Here is a 17,787-nt window from a genome sequence, read left to right as displayed (position 1 = left end):
TGAGTGCGGGCTACTCTTGGTTGCGGTGCGCAGGCTTCTCATTGTGGTGGCTTCTCTTGTTGTGGAGTGCAGGCTCTAGGCTCACAGCCTTCAGTAGTTGTAGCGTATGGGCTCAGTAGTTGTGGCAGGCAGGCTCTAGAGCACTGGCTCAGTAGTTGCACACGGGCTTAGTTGCTCTGCGGCATGTGGGATCTTCCCAGACCAGGGCTCGAACCTGTGTCCCCTGCACTGGCAGGTGGATTCTTAACCACTGCGCGACCAGGGAAGTCCAATACTCCTGATTTTTGAACACCACCTTTAGAAACTTTGCTTTCTAATATTGTTTAAAGAAAACTGGTACTTATTGGCACCACCTATTGGCTAGACATATAGTGTGTGGTCTTTTTGCTCACTTTCGGAATTTTGTAGTTATTAAACCATGCTCTCTTTTTTATTCTTTTAGAGTTTTTAATTTTCAATTAATTTTACTTTCAGAAAAGTTGCAAGAATAGTACAAAGAATTCCTAATTTCTCAAAGGTTAACATTTTACTATAGTTGCTTATCCTTCTCTCTCTCTTTCTGTGCACGCACACACACACACACATGCTTTATATATATATGTATATATGTGTGTATAATTATATATCTGTGTATATTATATAGACTCTTTATATAGTAATTTAATATTACTTAATTAGTATAATTCTTAAGGGATGCATTAATGCCCCTGATGTTTATATATATATGTATATACATACACATACAGACACATATACATATATATACTTGTACATACATATATATCACACTTATATACATTTTTCCCCACCTGAACTATTTGAGAACAAATTGCAGGAATTATTCCTCCTACCCCTGCTTACTCCGTGGCATGGCAATATAACCACAGTACAGTGATCAAAATCAGGAAGGTAACAGTGATATAATACTCTTATCTAATCTGTAGATCTCATTCAGGTTTTGGCAATTTTCTCAATGTCCTTTATAACAAAACAAACTCAAGCTGTGTTGCATGCAGTTGTCACACCTTTTTAGTTTCCTTCAAACCATTCTCTTTTAATGACAGTGAACAAAAAAGATATAGTTGAGAATATGATATTAAAATATGCTTTAAGATATTTGCAAAGCTGCATGCAGTACTTTAAAAAAAAACACGCAAATTCAAACCCAAATTATAAGCTAATGGAAGTATTGATTAGAGCCTAATTTTATTCTCTAAATTACTTACATTTTGCTAATTTAGATATAATCACTAGCAATACTGTTTGGAAGATTTGCTGCATAGAAAAAATTTGCAGTTTATAACAAGTATTTCGGTAAATTAAAAGAATCAGATATTACATTACATTCATATATGCTGTGCTCTCTATATATTTTTAAAAGTTATTTTTAGGCAGTGGTTTACTATATGCTTCATGTCTTGAAAAAATTGCAAGTAAGTAATAATAGCTACAGTAGAAAGCAAACAAACAAACAACCTTTTTAACCTTGACATAATCCTCAGTGTACGCCACTGAAACGTTGATATCCCAAATCCGAAATAAAGATGGAAACTTTAAGGTGAAAATTCTCCTTTGTTAAAAAAGAAATGGTAATTCTCTCTGAGTGGTCTCATCCAGCTTTCACTATGTGCCAATGGTCCCTCTTCATCTCTCATTTCTGGTCAATAAATTTCTTTTCTGGTTGAGACTCGATGAAAGTAAACAACTTCAGATGTCACTTATGTTCCTTACTTTGACATTCCATGACTTACTATGTATTACTTCAGTCATATTTTCTCAATAACTGTTAGCCATAGGCTAACTACTTCTTTAAAGAAAACATAAAAGCCTTCCCAAAACTTTGAAATAGCAGATTGTGGACCAGCAGTTAAAATCACAAGATTATTTGCTCATACTTACCATACCTTTTACATGTTAGAAAGTAGGCATCCCAGTAGATAGGGTTACCTGTTCAAAGATCTCGAGGACATGATCTTCAGAAGGTTAAGCCTGTAGTTAGACCCTTTGATTAATCCTCCATGTTGTCAAAATTGCATCCTTTAAGAGTTAAGTATGGTCAACGAAAAAATTGTCAATCTAAAAAGGGAATGGAGAGGACCTTCAATATGGCAGAGGAGTAAGACATGGAGATCACCTTCCTCCACACAAATATATCAAAAATACATCTACATGTGGAACAGCTCTTACAGAACACCTACTGAAGGCTGGCAGAAGACCTCAGACTTCCCAAAAGGCAAGAAACTCCCCACAAACGTGGCTGTGTGGCTGACACGGTCTTGGCGCTCCAACTGAGTGTCAGGATTGGGCCTCTGAGGTGGGAGAGCCAAGTTCAGGACATAGGACACCAGAGACCTCCCGGCCCCACATAATATCAATCGGTGAGATCTCTCCCAGAAATCTCAGTCTCCACGCAAAGACCCAGCTCCACTCAACAATCAGCAAGCTGCAGTGCTGGACACCCCAGGCTGAACAACTAGCAAGACAGGAACACAACCCCACCCAATAGCAGAAAGGCTGCCTAAAATCATACTAAGTTCATAGACACCCCAAAACACACCACTAGACGTGGTCCTGCCCACCAGAAAGACAAGATCCAGCCTCATCCACCAGAACACAGGCACCAGTCCCCTCCACCAGGAAGCCTACACAACCCACTGAACCAACCTTACCCACTGAGGGCAGACACCAAAAACAACATGAACTACGAACCTGCAGCCTGTGAAAAGGAGACCCCAAACACAGTAAGTTAAGCAAAATGAGAAGACAGAGAAATATGCAGCAGATGAAGGAGCAAGGTAAAAACCCACCAGACCAAACAAATGAAGAGGAAATAGGCAGTCTACCTGAAAAAGAATTCAGAGTAATGATAGTAAAGATGATCCAGAATCTCAGAAATAGAATGGAGACAATACAAGAAACGTTTAACAAGGACCTAGAAGAATTGAAGAGCAAGCAAACAATGAAGAACAACACAATAAATGAAATTAAAAATTCTCTAGAAGGAATCAATAGCAGAATAACTGAGGCAGAAGAACAGATAAGTGACCTAGAAGATAAAATAGTGGAAATAATTACCACAGAGCAGAATACAGAAAAAAGAATGAAAAGAATTGAGGACAGTCTCAGAGAACTCTGGGACAACATTAAACGCACCAACATTCAAGTTATAGGGGTCCCAGAAGAAGAAGAGAAAAAGGGAGGGACTGAGAAAATATTTGAAGAGATTATAGTTGAAAACTCCTCTAATAGGGGAAAGGAAATAGTCAATCAAGTCCAGGAAGTGCAGAGAGTCCCATACAGGATAAATCCAAGGAGAAACACTCCAAGACACATATTAATCAAACTATCAAAAATTAAATACAAAGAAAAAATACTAAAAGCAGTGAGGAAAAAGCAACAAATAACATACAAGGGATTCCCCATAATGTTAACAGGTGATCTTTCAGCAGAAACTCTGCAAGCCAGAAGGGAGTGGCAGGACATATTTAAAGTGATGAAAGGTAAAAACCTACAACCAAGATTACTCTACCCAGCAAAGATCTCATTCAGATTCGATGGAGAAATTAGAACCTTTACAGACAGGCAAAAACTAAGAGAATTCAGCACCATGAAACCAGCTTTACAACAAATGCTAAAGGAACTTCTCTATGCAGGAAACACAAGAAGAGGAAAAGACCTACAATAACGAACCCAAAACAATTAAGAAAATGGTAATAGGAACATACATATCGATAATTACCTTAAATGTAAATTGATTAAATGCTCCAACCAAAAGACACAAACTTGCTGAATGGATACAAAAACAAGACCCACACATATGCTGTCTACAAGAGACCCACTTCAGACCTAGGGACATGTACAGACTGAAAGTGAGGGGATGGAAGAAGATATTCCATGCAAATGGAAATCAAAAGAAAGCTACAGTAGCAATTCTCATATCAGACAATATAGACTTTAAAAGACTATTACAAGAGACAAAGAAGGACACTACATAATGATCAAGAGATCAATCCAAGAAGATATAACAATTGTAAATATTTGTGCACCCAACATAGGTGCACCTCAATACATAAGGCAAATACTAACAGCCATAAAAGGGGAATCAACAGTAACACAATCATAGTAGGGGACTTTAAGCCCCCACTTTAACCAATGGACAGATTAACCAAGATGAAAAATAAGGAGACACAAGCTTTAAATGATACATTAAACAAAATGGACTTAATTGATATTTATAGGACATTCCATCCAAAAACCACAGAATACAGTTTATTCTCACGTGCTCATGGAACATTCTCCAGGATAGATCATATATTGGGCCAAAAATCAAGCCTTGGTAATGGCCACAAATCAAGCCATGGTAAATTCAAGAAAATTGAAGTTGTATCAAGTATCTTTTCCAACCACAACACTATGAAACTAGATATCAATTATGGGAAAAGAGCTGTAAAAAATAGAAACACATGGACGCTAAACAATGCGCTCCTACATAACCAAGAGGTCACTGAAAAAATCAAAGAGGAAATTAAAAAATACCTAGAAACAATGGACAATGAAAACACGATGGCCCAAAGCCTATGGCATGCAACAAAAACAGTTCAAAGAGACAAGTTTATAGCAATACAGTCCTGCCTCAAGAAACGAGAAACGGGCTTCCCTGGTGGCGCAGTGGTTGAGAGTCCGCCTGCCTATGCAGGGGACACGGGTTCGTGCCCCGGTCCGGGAAGATCCCACATGCTGCGGAGCGGCTGGGCCCGTGAGCCATGGCCGCTGAGCCTGCGCGTCCGGAGCCTGTGCTCCGCAACGGGAGAGGCCGCAACAGTGAGAGGCCCGCGTACCGCAAAAAAAAAAAAAAAAAAAAAAAAAAAAAAAAACGAGAAACATCTCAAAAAAAAAAAACCTAAACTTACACCTAAAGCAATTAGAGAAAGAACAACAACAACAAAAAAAAAAACCCCAATGTTAGCAGAAGGAAAGAAATCATAAGAATCAGGTCAGAAATAAATGAAACCGAAATGAAGGAAATGACAGGCAAGATCAATGAAACTAAAAGCTAATTCTTTGAGAAGATAAACAAAATTGATAAACCATTAGCCAGACTCATCAAGAAAAAAAGGGAGAAGACTCAAATCAATAGAATTAGCAAGGAAAAGGGAGAAGTAACGAAACTGCAGAAATACAAAGGATCATGAGAGATTACTACAAGCAACTCTATGCCAAGAAAATGGACAACCTCGAAGAAATGGACAAATTCTTTAAAAAGCACAGCATTCCGAGACTGAACCAGGAAGAAACAGAAAATATAAACAGATCAATCACAAGCACTGAAATTGAGACTGTGATTAAAAATCTTCCAACAAACAAAAGCCGAGGACCAGATGGCTTCACAGGCGAATTCTATCAAACATTTAGAGAAGAGCTAACACCTATCCTTCTCAAACTCTTCCAAAATACAGCAGAGGGAGGAACACTCCCAAACTCATTCTCTGAGGCCACCATCACCCTGATACCAAAACCAGACAAAGATGCCACAAAAAGAATACTACAGACCAATATCACTGTTGAACATAAATTCAAAAATCCTCAACAAAATATTAGCAAACAGAATCCAACAGCACATTAAAAGGATCATACACCATGATCAAGTGGGGTTTATCCCAGGAATACAAGGATTCTTCAACATATGCAAATCAATCAATGTGATACACCATATTAACAAATTGAAGGAGAAAAACCATATGATCATTTCATTACATGCAGAAAAAGCTTTTGACAAAATACAACACTTATTTATAATAAAAACCCTCCAGAAAGTAGGCATAGAGGGAACTTTCCTCAACATAATAAAGGCCATATATGACAAACCCACAGCCAACATCGTTCTTAATGGTGAAAAACTGAAACCATTTCCACTAACATCAGGAACAGGACAAGGTTGCCCACTCTTACCACTATTATTCAACATAGTTTTGGAAGTTTTAATCACAGCAATCAGAGAAGAACAAGAAATAAAAGAAATCCAAATCAGAAAGAAGAAGTAATACTGTTACTGTTTGCAGATGACATGATACTGTACATAGAGAATCCTAATGATGCTACCAGAAAACTACTAGAGCTAATCAGTGAATTTGGTAAAGTAGCAGGACACAAAATTAATGCACAGAAATATCTTGCATTCCTATACACTAATGATGAAAAATCTGAAAGAGAAATTAGGGAAATACTCCCATTTACCATTGCAACAAAAAGAATAAAATACCTAGGAATAAACCTACCTAAGGAGACAAAAGACGTCTATGCAGAAAACTATAAGACACTGATGAAAGAAATTAAAGATGATACAAACAGATGGAGAGATATACCATGTTCTTGGATTGGAAGAATCAGCACTGTGAAAATGACTCTACTACCCAAAGCAATCTACAGATCAATGCAATCCCTATTAAACTACCACTGGCATTTTTCACAGAACTAGAGCAAAAAATTTCACAATTTGTGTGGAAACAAAAGACCCCAAATAGCCAAAGCAATCTTGAGAAAGAAAAACGGAGCTGGAAGAATCAAGCTCCCTGACTTCAGACTATACTACGAAGTTACAGTAATCAAGACAATATGGTACTGGCAGAAAACAGAAATATCAATCAATGGAACAGGATAGAAAGCCCAGAGATAAGCCCATGCATCTGTGGTCAACTAATCTATGACAAAGGAGACAAGGATATACAATAGAGAAAATACAGTCTCTTCAATAAGTGGTGCTGGGCAAACTGGACAGCTACATGTAAAAGAATGCAATTAGAACACTGCCTAACACCATACACAAAAATAAGATTAAGGACTTAAATGTAAGGCCCCAGTCTCTATAAAACTCTTAGAGGAAAACATAGGCAGAACACTGTTTGACATAAATCACTGCAGGATCCTTTTTGACCCACCTCCTAGAGTAATGGAAATAAAAACAAAAATAAACAAATGGGACCTAATGAAACTTAAAAGCTTTTGCACAGTGAAGGAAACCATAAACAAGATGAAAAGACAGCCCTCAGAATGGGAGGAAATATTTTCAAATGAAGCAAATGACAAAGAATTAATCTCCAAAATATACCAGCAGCTCATGCAGCTCAATATCGAAAAAAACAAACAACCCAATCCAAAAATGGGTAGAAGACCTAAATAGACATTTCTCCAAAGAAGATATACAGATTGCCAACAAACACATGAGAAAGGATGCTCAACATCACTAATCATTAGAGAAATGCAAATCGAAACTACAATGAGGAATCACCTCACACCAGTCAGAATGGCCATCATCAAAAAATCTACAAACAATAAATTCTGGAGAGGGTGCGGAGAAAAGGGAACCCTCTTGCACTGTTGGTGGGAATGTAAATTGATACAGCCACTATGGAGAACAGTATGGAGGTTCCTTAAAAAACTAAAAATAGAACTACCATATGATCCAGCAATCCCACTACTGGGCATATACCCTGAGAAAACCATAATTCAAAAAGAGTCATGTACCACAATGTTCACTGCAGCACATAAATGTCCATCAACCGATGAATGAATAAAAAAGATGTGGCACATATATACAATGGAATATTACTCAGCCATAAAATGAAACGAAATTGAATTATTTGTAGTTAGGTGGATGAACCTAGAGTCTGTCATACAGAGTGAAGTAAGTCAGAAAGAGAAAAATACTGTATGCTAACACGTATATATAGAATCAAAAAAAAAGTGTTTCTGAAGAACATAGGGGCAGGACAGGAATAAAGACAGACGTAGAGAATGGACTTGAGGACATGGGGAGGGGGAAGGGTAAGCTGGGACGAAGTCAGAGAGTGGCATTGACATATATACATTACCAAATGTAAAACAGATAGCTAATGGGAAGTAGCCACATAGCACAGGGAGTTCAGCTCGGTGCTTTGTGGCCACTAGAGGGGTGGGATAGGGAGGGTGGGAGGGAGACGTAAGAGGGAGGGGATATGTATGCGTATAGCTGATTCACTTTATTATACAGCCGCAACTAACACAACAATGTAAAGCAATTATACTCCAATAAAGATGTTAAAAAATACTAATCATAAAAAAAATAAAAAAGAAATGGAAAATTTTATTTGGGCCAACCTGAGGATTATAACCCAGGAGACAGTCTCTCAGAGAGTTCTGAGTACTGTTCTGAAGAGGTAAAGGGAGAGGCCAGTATGTAAGTGATATATTACATATTTATCTATCTATCTATATATATATATATACACACACACATATATATATCAGTATATATATGCACTATACATATTGCATATACTCCTTGACAAATGGGCATATGCAATTAAGCATCTTGGTAGAAGGTTACTGCTGCTCTTGAGGTAATGATATCTTAGTCAATGGTACTTTTCTAAGTATAGGAAGATGCAAGAAATTGGGTTCATAAAATTTTCTCCTGAAAATATCTAACTCTGTGAAGGCCAGTTCTGCTAGTTTTCCCAGAGCACAGAGTACCTCATCTTTATCTTCACCCTGTGCTGTAGGTCAGCAACTGCAGTGGCTAATGACTTGATTATTGTAGAACAGGATGGTGGGCAACATTCTTTATTTTATACTTCTTTCCCTTTCAGTCTTAGTTTCAACCAAGGTTTGGGGAACATTTTGTGACCAGTTTGTCCCACAGTGCTAGGAATGTTCATTCCCAGGAAAGGCGAAGATTTTGTTGATGGGCCACTCAGTGTATTATTACTGGTCTAGGTCCTGTTAACAGTAGCAAAAATCCTCTTGACCGCCTGTCTTACTAGTCTGTTGTGATCCAAGACATGGTTCCCTCTTGTTGCGTCTTCCCATGTCTATCGTTACACTGTTTCATTCCTTGATCTTACGGTACTATATGTTTAGTCAATTGTTTCAGATCTCCTAATCATCATTAATTTTATCTGAGGCTCAATCATGCATTTGGTAATGCAGGAAACAATAATCTTGTGAAATAGACAAAATAGAAGTAGGATAGCTAGTAACATTAATAAGATCGTTAGTAAGTATTTAAGCTAAGAATTTCACTTAGGTTCAGCCCAGGTTGTCTGACCAGTTTGTTCTTCACCAATTGCTCTCTTTAAAAGCAATAATATATTGACACTATACATAAAATTCACCAAAGATATCTACACACACAAGGCGAGTGTTGGGTACCTTACAGGATTGAGAAGAGAATGTTATCTTCTAAGGAGTTACATGGCTGGCACCAGAAGAAGAAAAATTGATCTTCATGGTTGAACAGGTATTTCTGCCACTGGGGAGGTCTTGTTAACACATAATGCAGATGCAAAGTGCAAGATAGAGGGGAGGGCAGAAGCCCAAAAGGGCAGAGAAAAATTTTATATTTAAAGTTTTCTTGTCTTGGCTTAAAATATGAATTTTTATTTCATCAAACAGTTAAAATGGTCAGCAATAGGTGTATTCACAAATTGAATAATACTGGCTGAAAATCAGAAATCAAGGTGTGATTCTTTAGAAAGGAGAGTAATTTTTTTTTTAACTTTAAATTGGCTTTTAAAGTGCATCAGTAAGAGCCGTAGCAACATTAATTACATAAGTGTCTAGGTTTTCAATATGAAAATGCTAAAGGTCTTTTTAAAAATTTTTTCTTTTATTGGGGTATAGTTGTTTTACAGTGTTGTGTTTCTACTGTACAACAAAGTGAAGTAGAGTTCCCTGTGCTCTACAGCAGGTTCTTATTAGTTATCTCTTTTATACATATTATTGTATATATGTCAATCCCTATCTCCCAATTCATCCCACTCCCTGCCCCGGCTTTCCCCCTTTGGTGTCCATATGTCTGTTCTCTACATCTGTGTTTCTATTTCTGCCTTGCAGACCAGTTCATCTATACCATTTTTTTAGGTTCCACATATATGTGTTAATATATGATATAGAATTACGGCATAGATTTAGTGGAAAACAGTTTAATGGTAGTGGAGTTTAAAGAAGTTCGAATAAGATTAACTCCATTATTAAAATGATCATGGGGAAGGTGATGATGCTGGTAGTGTTTATAATTTTTGACTTTGCTGCAGACTTCATAGATCATAGAGATTTTGTACAAAAGGAGGAGGAAGCCAATGCTGGGAGGATGGCCTTAGTCACACCATGTAAGTCACCAAACATGTTTTTTAGGCTAAAACACTTCTGAGGCTATCTGCCAAAATGTATTTTTTTTTAAAAAGCAAATATGTTCCCTGCGTTTGAACGCTTATAATTGGAAAACCTCTGGCGATGGAAAACTTCGTTCTTTGTAAACTGATGCTGCATTTACATATATTGAGACATGGAACATATCCATAAAGTTGTGTAATTCTCTATAAAATGCATTCTTATATCCCAGTTCTTAGTTTGTTAGATCAGATCCTTAAGAATTATTTTAAATGCCTTTGTTTAACCAAAAAGAAAGAAAGAAAGAAAGAAATGTTAAAGAACACTTGTCCTTTGGGTAATCTGGTCCTGCTGGAGAGAGGCTTTGAGCAGCTTGGTGCCCTCCTTCATATAATGAACACACATTTCAGTAGGCCTAGACTGCTGTCACAGCTCACACTTTATTTCTTCATCTAACCTGACCCATTTCTACACTCTCATCTCTTCCTAATGCTTCTGGGTTTTCCTCAGTTGACTCATTTTCCAACTGTCTTGTCTCACTTGAACCACACCTAACAGACATTTGGCTTCCTTTCTTCCCTCTGTTCCAGAGACCCTCAGACCCTGTCTCTGACCTCCCTGTATAAACACCTCGCCTCATCCCTTCAGGATTTTACTGTTTGATGCAGCCAGGACGTACCCCTGAAAGTTATATATGCTTCTGGTGTTTTATTTTAGAAGTCAATTACCTTACCTTATAGACACAATATAGAATATTCTAGTACCCAAAGCAAAAATCAGATGACAGATTTTGTAAATCAAGCACATAGAAGGCAATAGAAGTAAAAATTCTTGCTCTGATAATAATGAGGTCTTAGGATTTAAGAAAAGAACAAATTTTACTGAAGATGAATTTATGATAGACTCTAATAATATCATCTTTAGGATGTTTTGCTGACACCTCAAGACGTTAGTAATTTTGTGGTTCAAGTTTAGAAGTCCTAGCAGTTACGTTTTACCCTTAGCCCCCTACCTTCCAACCACAAAGTATGCAAGTACTGTCAAGAAATAGTGTTTTTAGAGTTTTGCCCCAGAACAGCAGCACAAGGAGCTGCATGAAACCGCTCAAAATTAGCACAGCTGTAACTGGTAAAGATCTTTTTTTTTTTTTTTTTTTTGCGGTACGCGGGCCTCTCACCGTTGTGGCCTCTCCCGTTGCGGAAAACAGGCTCCGGACGCGCAGGCTCAGCAGCCATGGCTCACGGGCCCAGACGCTCCGCGGCATGTGGGATCTTCCCGGACCGGGGCACGAACCTGTGTCCCCTGCATCAGCAGGCGGACTCTCAACCACTGCGCCACCAGAGAGGCCCAAAGATCATATTTTTAAAAAGCATTAAAGTCTGAAAAATTTTTTAAGCGCATACAGCAAATGAAGAAATACTTATTCAAGAATAATACTAAATCTTATGCTCGTTTCGGCAGCACATATACTAAAACTTGGAACGATACAGAGAAGATTAGCATGGCCCCTGCACAAGGATGACACGCAAATTCGTGAAGCGTTCCATATTTTTGGGATATATGTACATGTATAGCTGATTCACTGTGTTATAAAGCAGAAACTAACACACCACTGTAAAGCAATTTTACTCCAATAAAGATGTTAAAAACAACAAAAAATAATACCAAATCTTGATAAGAACAGAGAGAGTGGGTGACACTTGTGTCACAACCCACTTCCTCCCTCCCACCTGCCCCTGCTCAGTGTGATGGAAGTTCTCCTCTAGGCACTTGTGGCCAAGAAGATGGGGCTGCTTCTCCCCTCAGCTCTCAATCAAGGGCTACTGTATCTGACCAAAAGCTGAAGGCCTCCAGTGTTTCTCATCTCCATTAGGTCTGAGTTGCAGAGGCTGAGTTCCTGGCAAAAGTGGCTAAGAGGTTGGGGGCTCCCTTCTACCACCCCACCCCACTCATAGGGCAGGGGCTCCATCGTAGACATAGCAAGCCAAGAATATGGGGGCATCAACTGACCTTGCCCCAGCTCACATACTGGGTAGAGGTTCCACAGGAGGAGACCAGAGGTTACTGGCCCAGCCTAGCACTGGCTCATAAATCAGTGGTGTCACTCTAAAGGATGGACCCACCTCCAACTCTGGAGCAGTGGGTCAGAGACTTGGCCCAGGGAAGAGGCCATGAATAAAGAGAGAAAACTCACAAGCTCTGCTGAACGAAAATGATTTTATTTGAAACAGAGTCTGCAGAAATTTAAACCTACAGGAACTCTTGAAAACAGTGCAGATTTTGGGGGGAAAAGTGTTTTTTCTCAGAAAAGAAAGAAAACAAAAATGAACAGAACCTCAGAAAAATCCCACCAGGCACACCAACATGTATAAAATTAGAGTACCAGAAGGAAAGGAGAGAGGGAAAGGAGCAGGAAACATATTTTTTAAAATATTGACAAAAAACTTTCCAAATTTGATGAAAACGTTCATCTACACATCCAAGAAGCTGAATGACTCATCAGTTTCACTCTTCCTCTTTCCAATCCCATTCTCCAGGCAACCCTAGGAATACTTTCTTAAAATACAAATTGGATCATGTTTCCTTTACTTAAAATTCTCCAATGGCTTCTTGTTGCATTTAGAATAAGAGTAATTAATTATGGCTTCTGTGACTGCTGCTTATATTTCCTGCCTCCCCTCCAGCCTCATTTGACTCCTCTTGCTTCAGACACAGTGGCCTTCCTCCACTTTCTCCATCTCCCCAAGCTCTTTCCTATTGTAGGACCTTTGCACGGGCTCTTTTCTCTTCCTGGTGCATCGTCTCCACATTTTTTTTTAATCCATTACTAAACTGTTTTCATTTATTTATTTACTTTTTTTTTTTTTTTTTTTTTTTTGCGGTACGCAGGCCTCTCACTGTTGTGGCCTCTTCCGCTGCGGAGCAGAGGCTCCTAACACACAGGCTCAGCGGCCATGGCTCACGGGCCCAGCCGCTCCGTGGCATGTGGGATCTTCCCGGACCGGGGCATGAACCCATGTCCCCTGCATCGGCAGGCAGACTCTCAACCACTGCGCCACCAGGGAAGCCCTATTTTTTACATCTTTATTGGAGTATAAATGCTTTACAATGGCGTGTTAGTTTCTGCTTTATAACAAAGTGAATCAGTTATACATATACATATGTTCCCATATCTCTTCCCTCTTGTGTCTCCCTCCCTCCCACCCTCCCTATCCCACCCCTCTAGGTGGTCACAAAGCACCGAGCTGATCTCCCTGTGCTATGCGGCTGCTTCCCACTAGCTACCTATTTTACGTTTGGTAGTGTATATATGTCCATGACACTCTCTCACTTTATCACAGCTTACCCTTCCCCTTCCCATATCCTCAAGTCCGTTCTCTAGTAGGTCTGTGTCTTTATTCCTGTCTTACCCCTAGGTTCTTCATGACATTTTTTTTTTCTTAAATTCCATACATACGTGTTAGCATACGGTATTTGTCTTTTTCTTTCTGACTTACTTCACTCTGTATGACAGACTCTGGGTCCACCCACTTCATTACAAATAGCTCAATTTCATTTCTTTTTATGTCTGAGTAATATTCCATTGTATATATGTGCCACATCTTCTTTATCCATTCATCCGATGATGGACACTTAGGTTGTTCCCATCTCCTGGCTATTGTAAATAGAGCTGCAATGAACATTTTGGTACATGACTCTTTTTGAATTATGGTTTTCTCAGGGTTTATGCCCAGTAGTGGGATTGCTGGGTCATATGGTAGTTCTATTTGTAGTTTTTTGAGGAACCTCCATACTGTTCTCCATAGTGGCTGTACCAATTCACATTCCCACCAGCAGTGCAAGAGTGTTCCCTTTTCTCCACACCCTCTCCAGCATTTATTGTTTCTAGATTTTTTGATGATGGCCATTCTGACCGGTGTGAGATGATATCTCATTGTAGTTTTGATTTGCATTTCTCTAATGATTAATGATGCTGAGCGTTCTTTCATGTGTTTGTTGGCAGTCTGTATATCTTCTTTGGAGAAATGTCTATTTAGGTCTTCTGCCCATTTTTGGATTGGGTTGTTTGTGTTTTTGTTATTGAGCTGCATGAGCTGCTTGTAAATTTTGGACATTAATCCTTTGTCAGTTGCTTCATTTGCAAATATTTTCTCCCATTCTGAGGATTGCCTTTTGGTCTTGTTTATGGTTTCCTTTGCTGTGCAAAAGCTCTGCAGTTTCATTAGGTCCCATTTGTTTATTTTTGTTTTTATTTCCATTTCTCTAGGAGGTAGGTAAAAATGGATCTTGCTGTGATTTATGTCATAGAGTGTTCTGCCTATGTTTTCCTCTAAGAGTTTGATAGTTTCTGGCCTTACATTTAGGTCTTTAATCCATTTTGAGCTTATTTTTGTGTATGGTGTTAGGGAGTGATCTAATCTCATACTTTTACATGTAGCTGTCCAGTTTGCCCAGCACCACTTATTGAAGAGGCTGTCCTTTCTCCACTGTACTATCCTGCCTCCTTTATCAAAGATAAGGTGACCATATGTGCGTGGGTTTATCTCTGGGCTTTCTATCCTGTTCCATTGATCTATATTTCTGTTTTTTTACCAGTACCATACTGTCTTGATTACTGTAGCTTTGTAGTATAGTCTGCAGTCAGGGAGCCTGATTCCCCCAGCTCCGTTTTTCATTCTCAAGACTGCTTTGGCTATTCGAGGTCTTTTGTGTTTCCATACAAATTGTGAAATTTTTTGTTCTAGTTCTGTGAAAAATGCCAGTGGTAGTTTGATAGGGATTGCATTGAATCTGTAGATTGCTTTGGGTAGTAGAGTCATTTTCACAATGTTGATTCTTCCAATCCAAGAACATGGTATATCTCTCCATCTATTTGTATCATTTTTAATTTCTTTCATCAGTGTCTTATAATTTTCTGCATACAGGTCATTTGTCTCCTTAGGTAGGTTTCTTCCTAGATATTTTATTCTTTTTGTTGCAATGGTAAATGGGAGTGATTTCTTGATTTCACTTTTAGATTTTTCATCATTAGTGTATAGGAATGCCAGAGATTTCTGTGCATTAATTTTGTATCCTGCTACTTTACCAAATTCATTGATTAGCTCTAGTAGTTTTCTGGTAAGATCTTTAGGATTCTCTATGTATAGTATCATGTCATCTGCAAACGGTGACAGCTTTACTTCTTCTTTTCTGATTTGGATTCCTTTTATTTCCTTTTCTTCTCTGATTGCTGTGGCTAAACTTCCAAAAGTATATTGAATAAGAGTGGTGAGAGTGGGCAACCTTGTTTTGTTCCTGATCTTAGTGGAAATGCTTTCAGTTTTTCACCATTGAGGACCATGTTGGCTGTGGGTTTGTCATATATGGCCTTTATTATGTTAAGGAAAGTTCCCTCTGTGCCTACTTTCTGGAGGGTTTTTATCATAAATGGGTGTTGAATTTTGTCTAAAGCTTTCTCTGCATCTATTGAGATGTCCATATGGTTTTTCTGCTTCAGTTTGTTAATTTGGTGTATCACATTGATTGATTTGCGTATATTGAAGAATCCTTTCATTCCTGGAAAAAAACCCACTTGGTCATGGTGTATGATCCTTTTAATGTGCTGTTGGATTCTGTTTGCTAGTATTTTGTTGAGGATTTTTGCATCTATGTTCATCAGTGATATTGGCCCGTAGTTTTCTTTCTTTGTGACATCCTTGTCTGGTTTTGGTATCAGGGTGATGGTGGCCTCATAGAATGAGTTTGGGAGTGTTCCTCCCTCTGCTATATTTTGGAAGAATTTGAGAAGGATAGGTGTTAGCTCTTCTCTAAATGTTTGATAGAATTCGCCTGTGAAGCCATGTGGTCCTGGGCTTTTGTTTGTTGGAAGATTTTTAATCACAGTTTCAATTTCAGTGCTTCTGATTGGTCTGTTCATATTTTCTATTTCTTCCTGATTCAGTCTTGGCAGGTTGTGCATTTCTAAGAATTTGTCCATTTCTTTCAGGTTGTCCATTTTCTTGGCATAGAGTTGCTTGTAGTAATCTCTCATGATCTTTTGTATTTCTGCTGTGTCAGTTGTTACTTCTCCTTTTTCGTTTCTAATTCTATTGATTTGGGTCTTCTCCCTTTTTTTCTTGATGAGTCTGGCTAATGGTTTATCAATTTTGTTTATCTTCTCAAAGAACCAGCTTTTAGTTTTATTGATCTTTGCTATCGTTTCCTTCATTTCTTTTTCATTTATTTCTGATCTGATCTTTATGATTTCTTTCCTTCTGCTAACTTTGGGATTTTTTTCTTCTTCTTTCTCTAATTGCTTTAGGTGCAAGGTTAGGTTATTTATTCAAGCTGTTTCCTGTTACTTAAGGTAAGATTGTATTGATATAAACTTCCCTCTTAGAACTGCTTTTTCTGCATCCCATAGGTTTTGGGTCGTCATGTCTCCATTGTCATTTGTTTCTAGGTATTTTTTGATTTCCTGTTTGATTTCATCAGTGATCACTTCGTTAATAAGTAGTGTATTGTTTAGCCTCCATGTGTTTGTATTTTTTACAGATCTTTTCCTGTAATTGATATCTAGTCTCATAGCATTGTTGTTGGAAAAGATACTTGATACAATTTCAGTTTTCTTAAATTTACCAAGGCTTGATTTGTGACCCAAGATATGATCTGTCCTGGGGAATGTTCCATGAGCACTTGAGAAAAATATGTATTCTCTTGTGTTTGGATGGAATGTCCTATAAATATCAATTAAGTCCATCTTGTTTAATGTATCATTTAAAGCTCGTGTTTCCTTATTTATTTTCATTTTGGATGATCTGTCCATTGGTGAAAGTGGGGTGTTAAAGTCCCCTACTATGAATGTGTTACTGTTGATTTCCCCTTTTATGGTTGTTAGTATTTGCCTTATGTATTGAGGTGCTCCTATGTTAGGTGCATAAATATTTACTATTGTTATATCTTCTTCTTGGATCGATCCCTTGATTATTATGTAGTGTCCTTCTTTGTCTCTTCTAATAGTCTTTATTTTAAAGTCTATTTTGTCTGATATGAGAATTGCTACTCCAGCTTTCTTTTGGTTTCCTTTTGCATGGAATATCTTTTTCCATTCCCTCACTTTCAGTCTGTATGTGTCTCTAGGTCTGAAGTGGGTCTCTTGTAGACAGCAAATATATGGGTCTTGTTTTTGTATCCATTCAGCCAGTCTGTGTCTTTTTGTGGGGGCATTTAATCCATTTACATTTAAGGTTATTATTGATATGTATGTTCCTCTTCCCATTTTCTTAATTGTTTTGGGTTTGATATTATAGACCCTTTCCTTCTCTTGTGTTTCTTGCCTAGGGAAGATCCTTTAGCATTTGTTGTAAAGCTGGTTTGGTAGTGCTGAACTCTCTCAGCTTTTGCTTGTCTGTAAAGGTTTTAATTTCTCCATCAAATCTGAATGATATCCTTGCTGGGTAGAGTAATAGTGGTGGTAAGTTTTTCTCCTTCATCATTTTAAATATGTCCTGCCAGTCCCTTCTAGCTTGCAGAGTTTCTGCTGAAAGATCAGCTGTTAACCTTATGGGGATTCCCTTTGTGTTATTTGTTGTTTTTCCCTTGTGTGTTATTTATTCCCTTGTGTGTTATTTGTTGCTGCTTTTAATATGTTTTCTTTGTATT

General features: G+C 38.2%; 1 protein-coding gene and 1 non-coding gene across 4 annotated transcripts in view; both read left to right on the top strand.

The window, feature by feature from the left end:
* DOCK4 (dedicator of cytokinesis 4) overlaps positions 1-17,787 on the top strand; it is a 478,765-nt gene that overhangs the window by 272,086 nt on the left and 188,892 nt on the right. The window lies entirely within an intron of this gene.
* LOC117313686 (U6 spliceosomal RNA) lies at positions 11,592-11,699 on the top strand. The gene has a single exon (XR_004528271.1). It is a non-coding gene; the product is annotated as a U6 spliceosomal RNA (small nuclear RNA).

This window comes from Tursiops truncatus, chromosome 9 (genome assembly GCF_011762595.2).
Source record: "Tursiops truncatus isolate mTurTru1 chromosome 9, mTurTru1.mat.Y, whole genome shotgun sequence".
Lineage (NCBI taxonomy): Eukaryota > Metazoa > Chordata > Mammalia > Artiodactyla > Delphinidae > Tursiops > Tursiops truncatus.
This window is presented reverse-complemented; position numbering and strand designations above follow the sequence as displayed.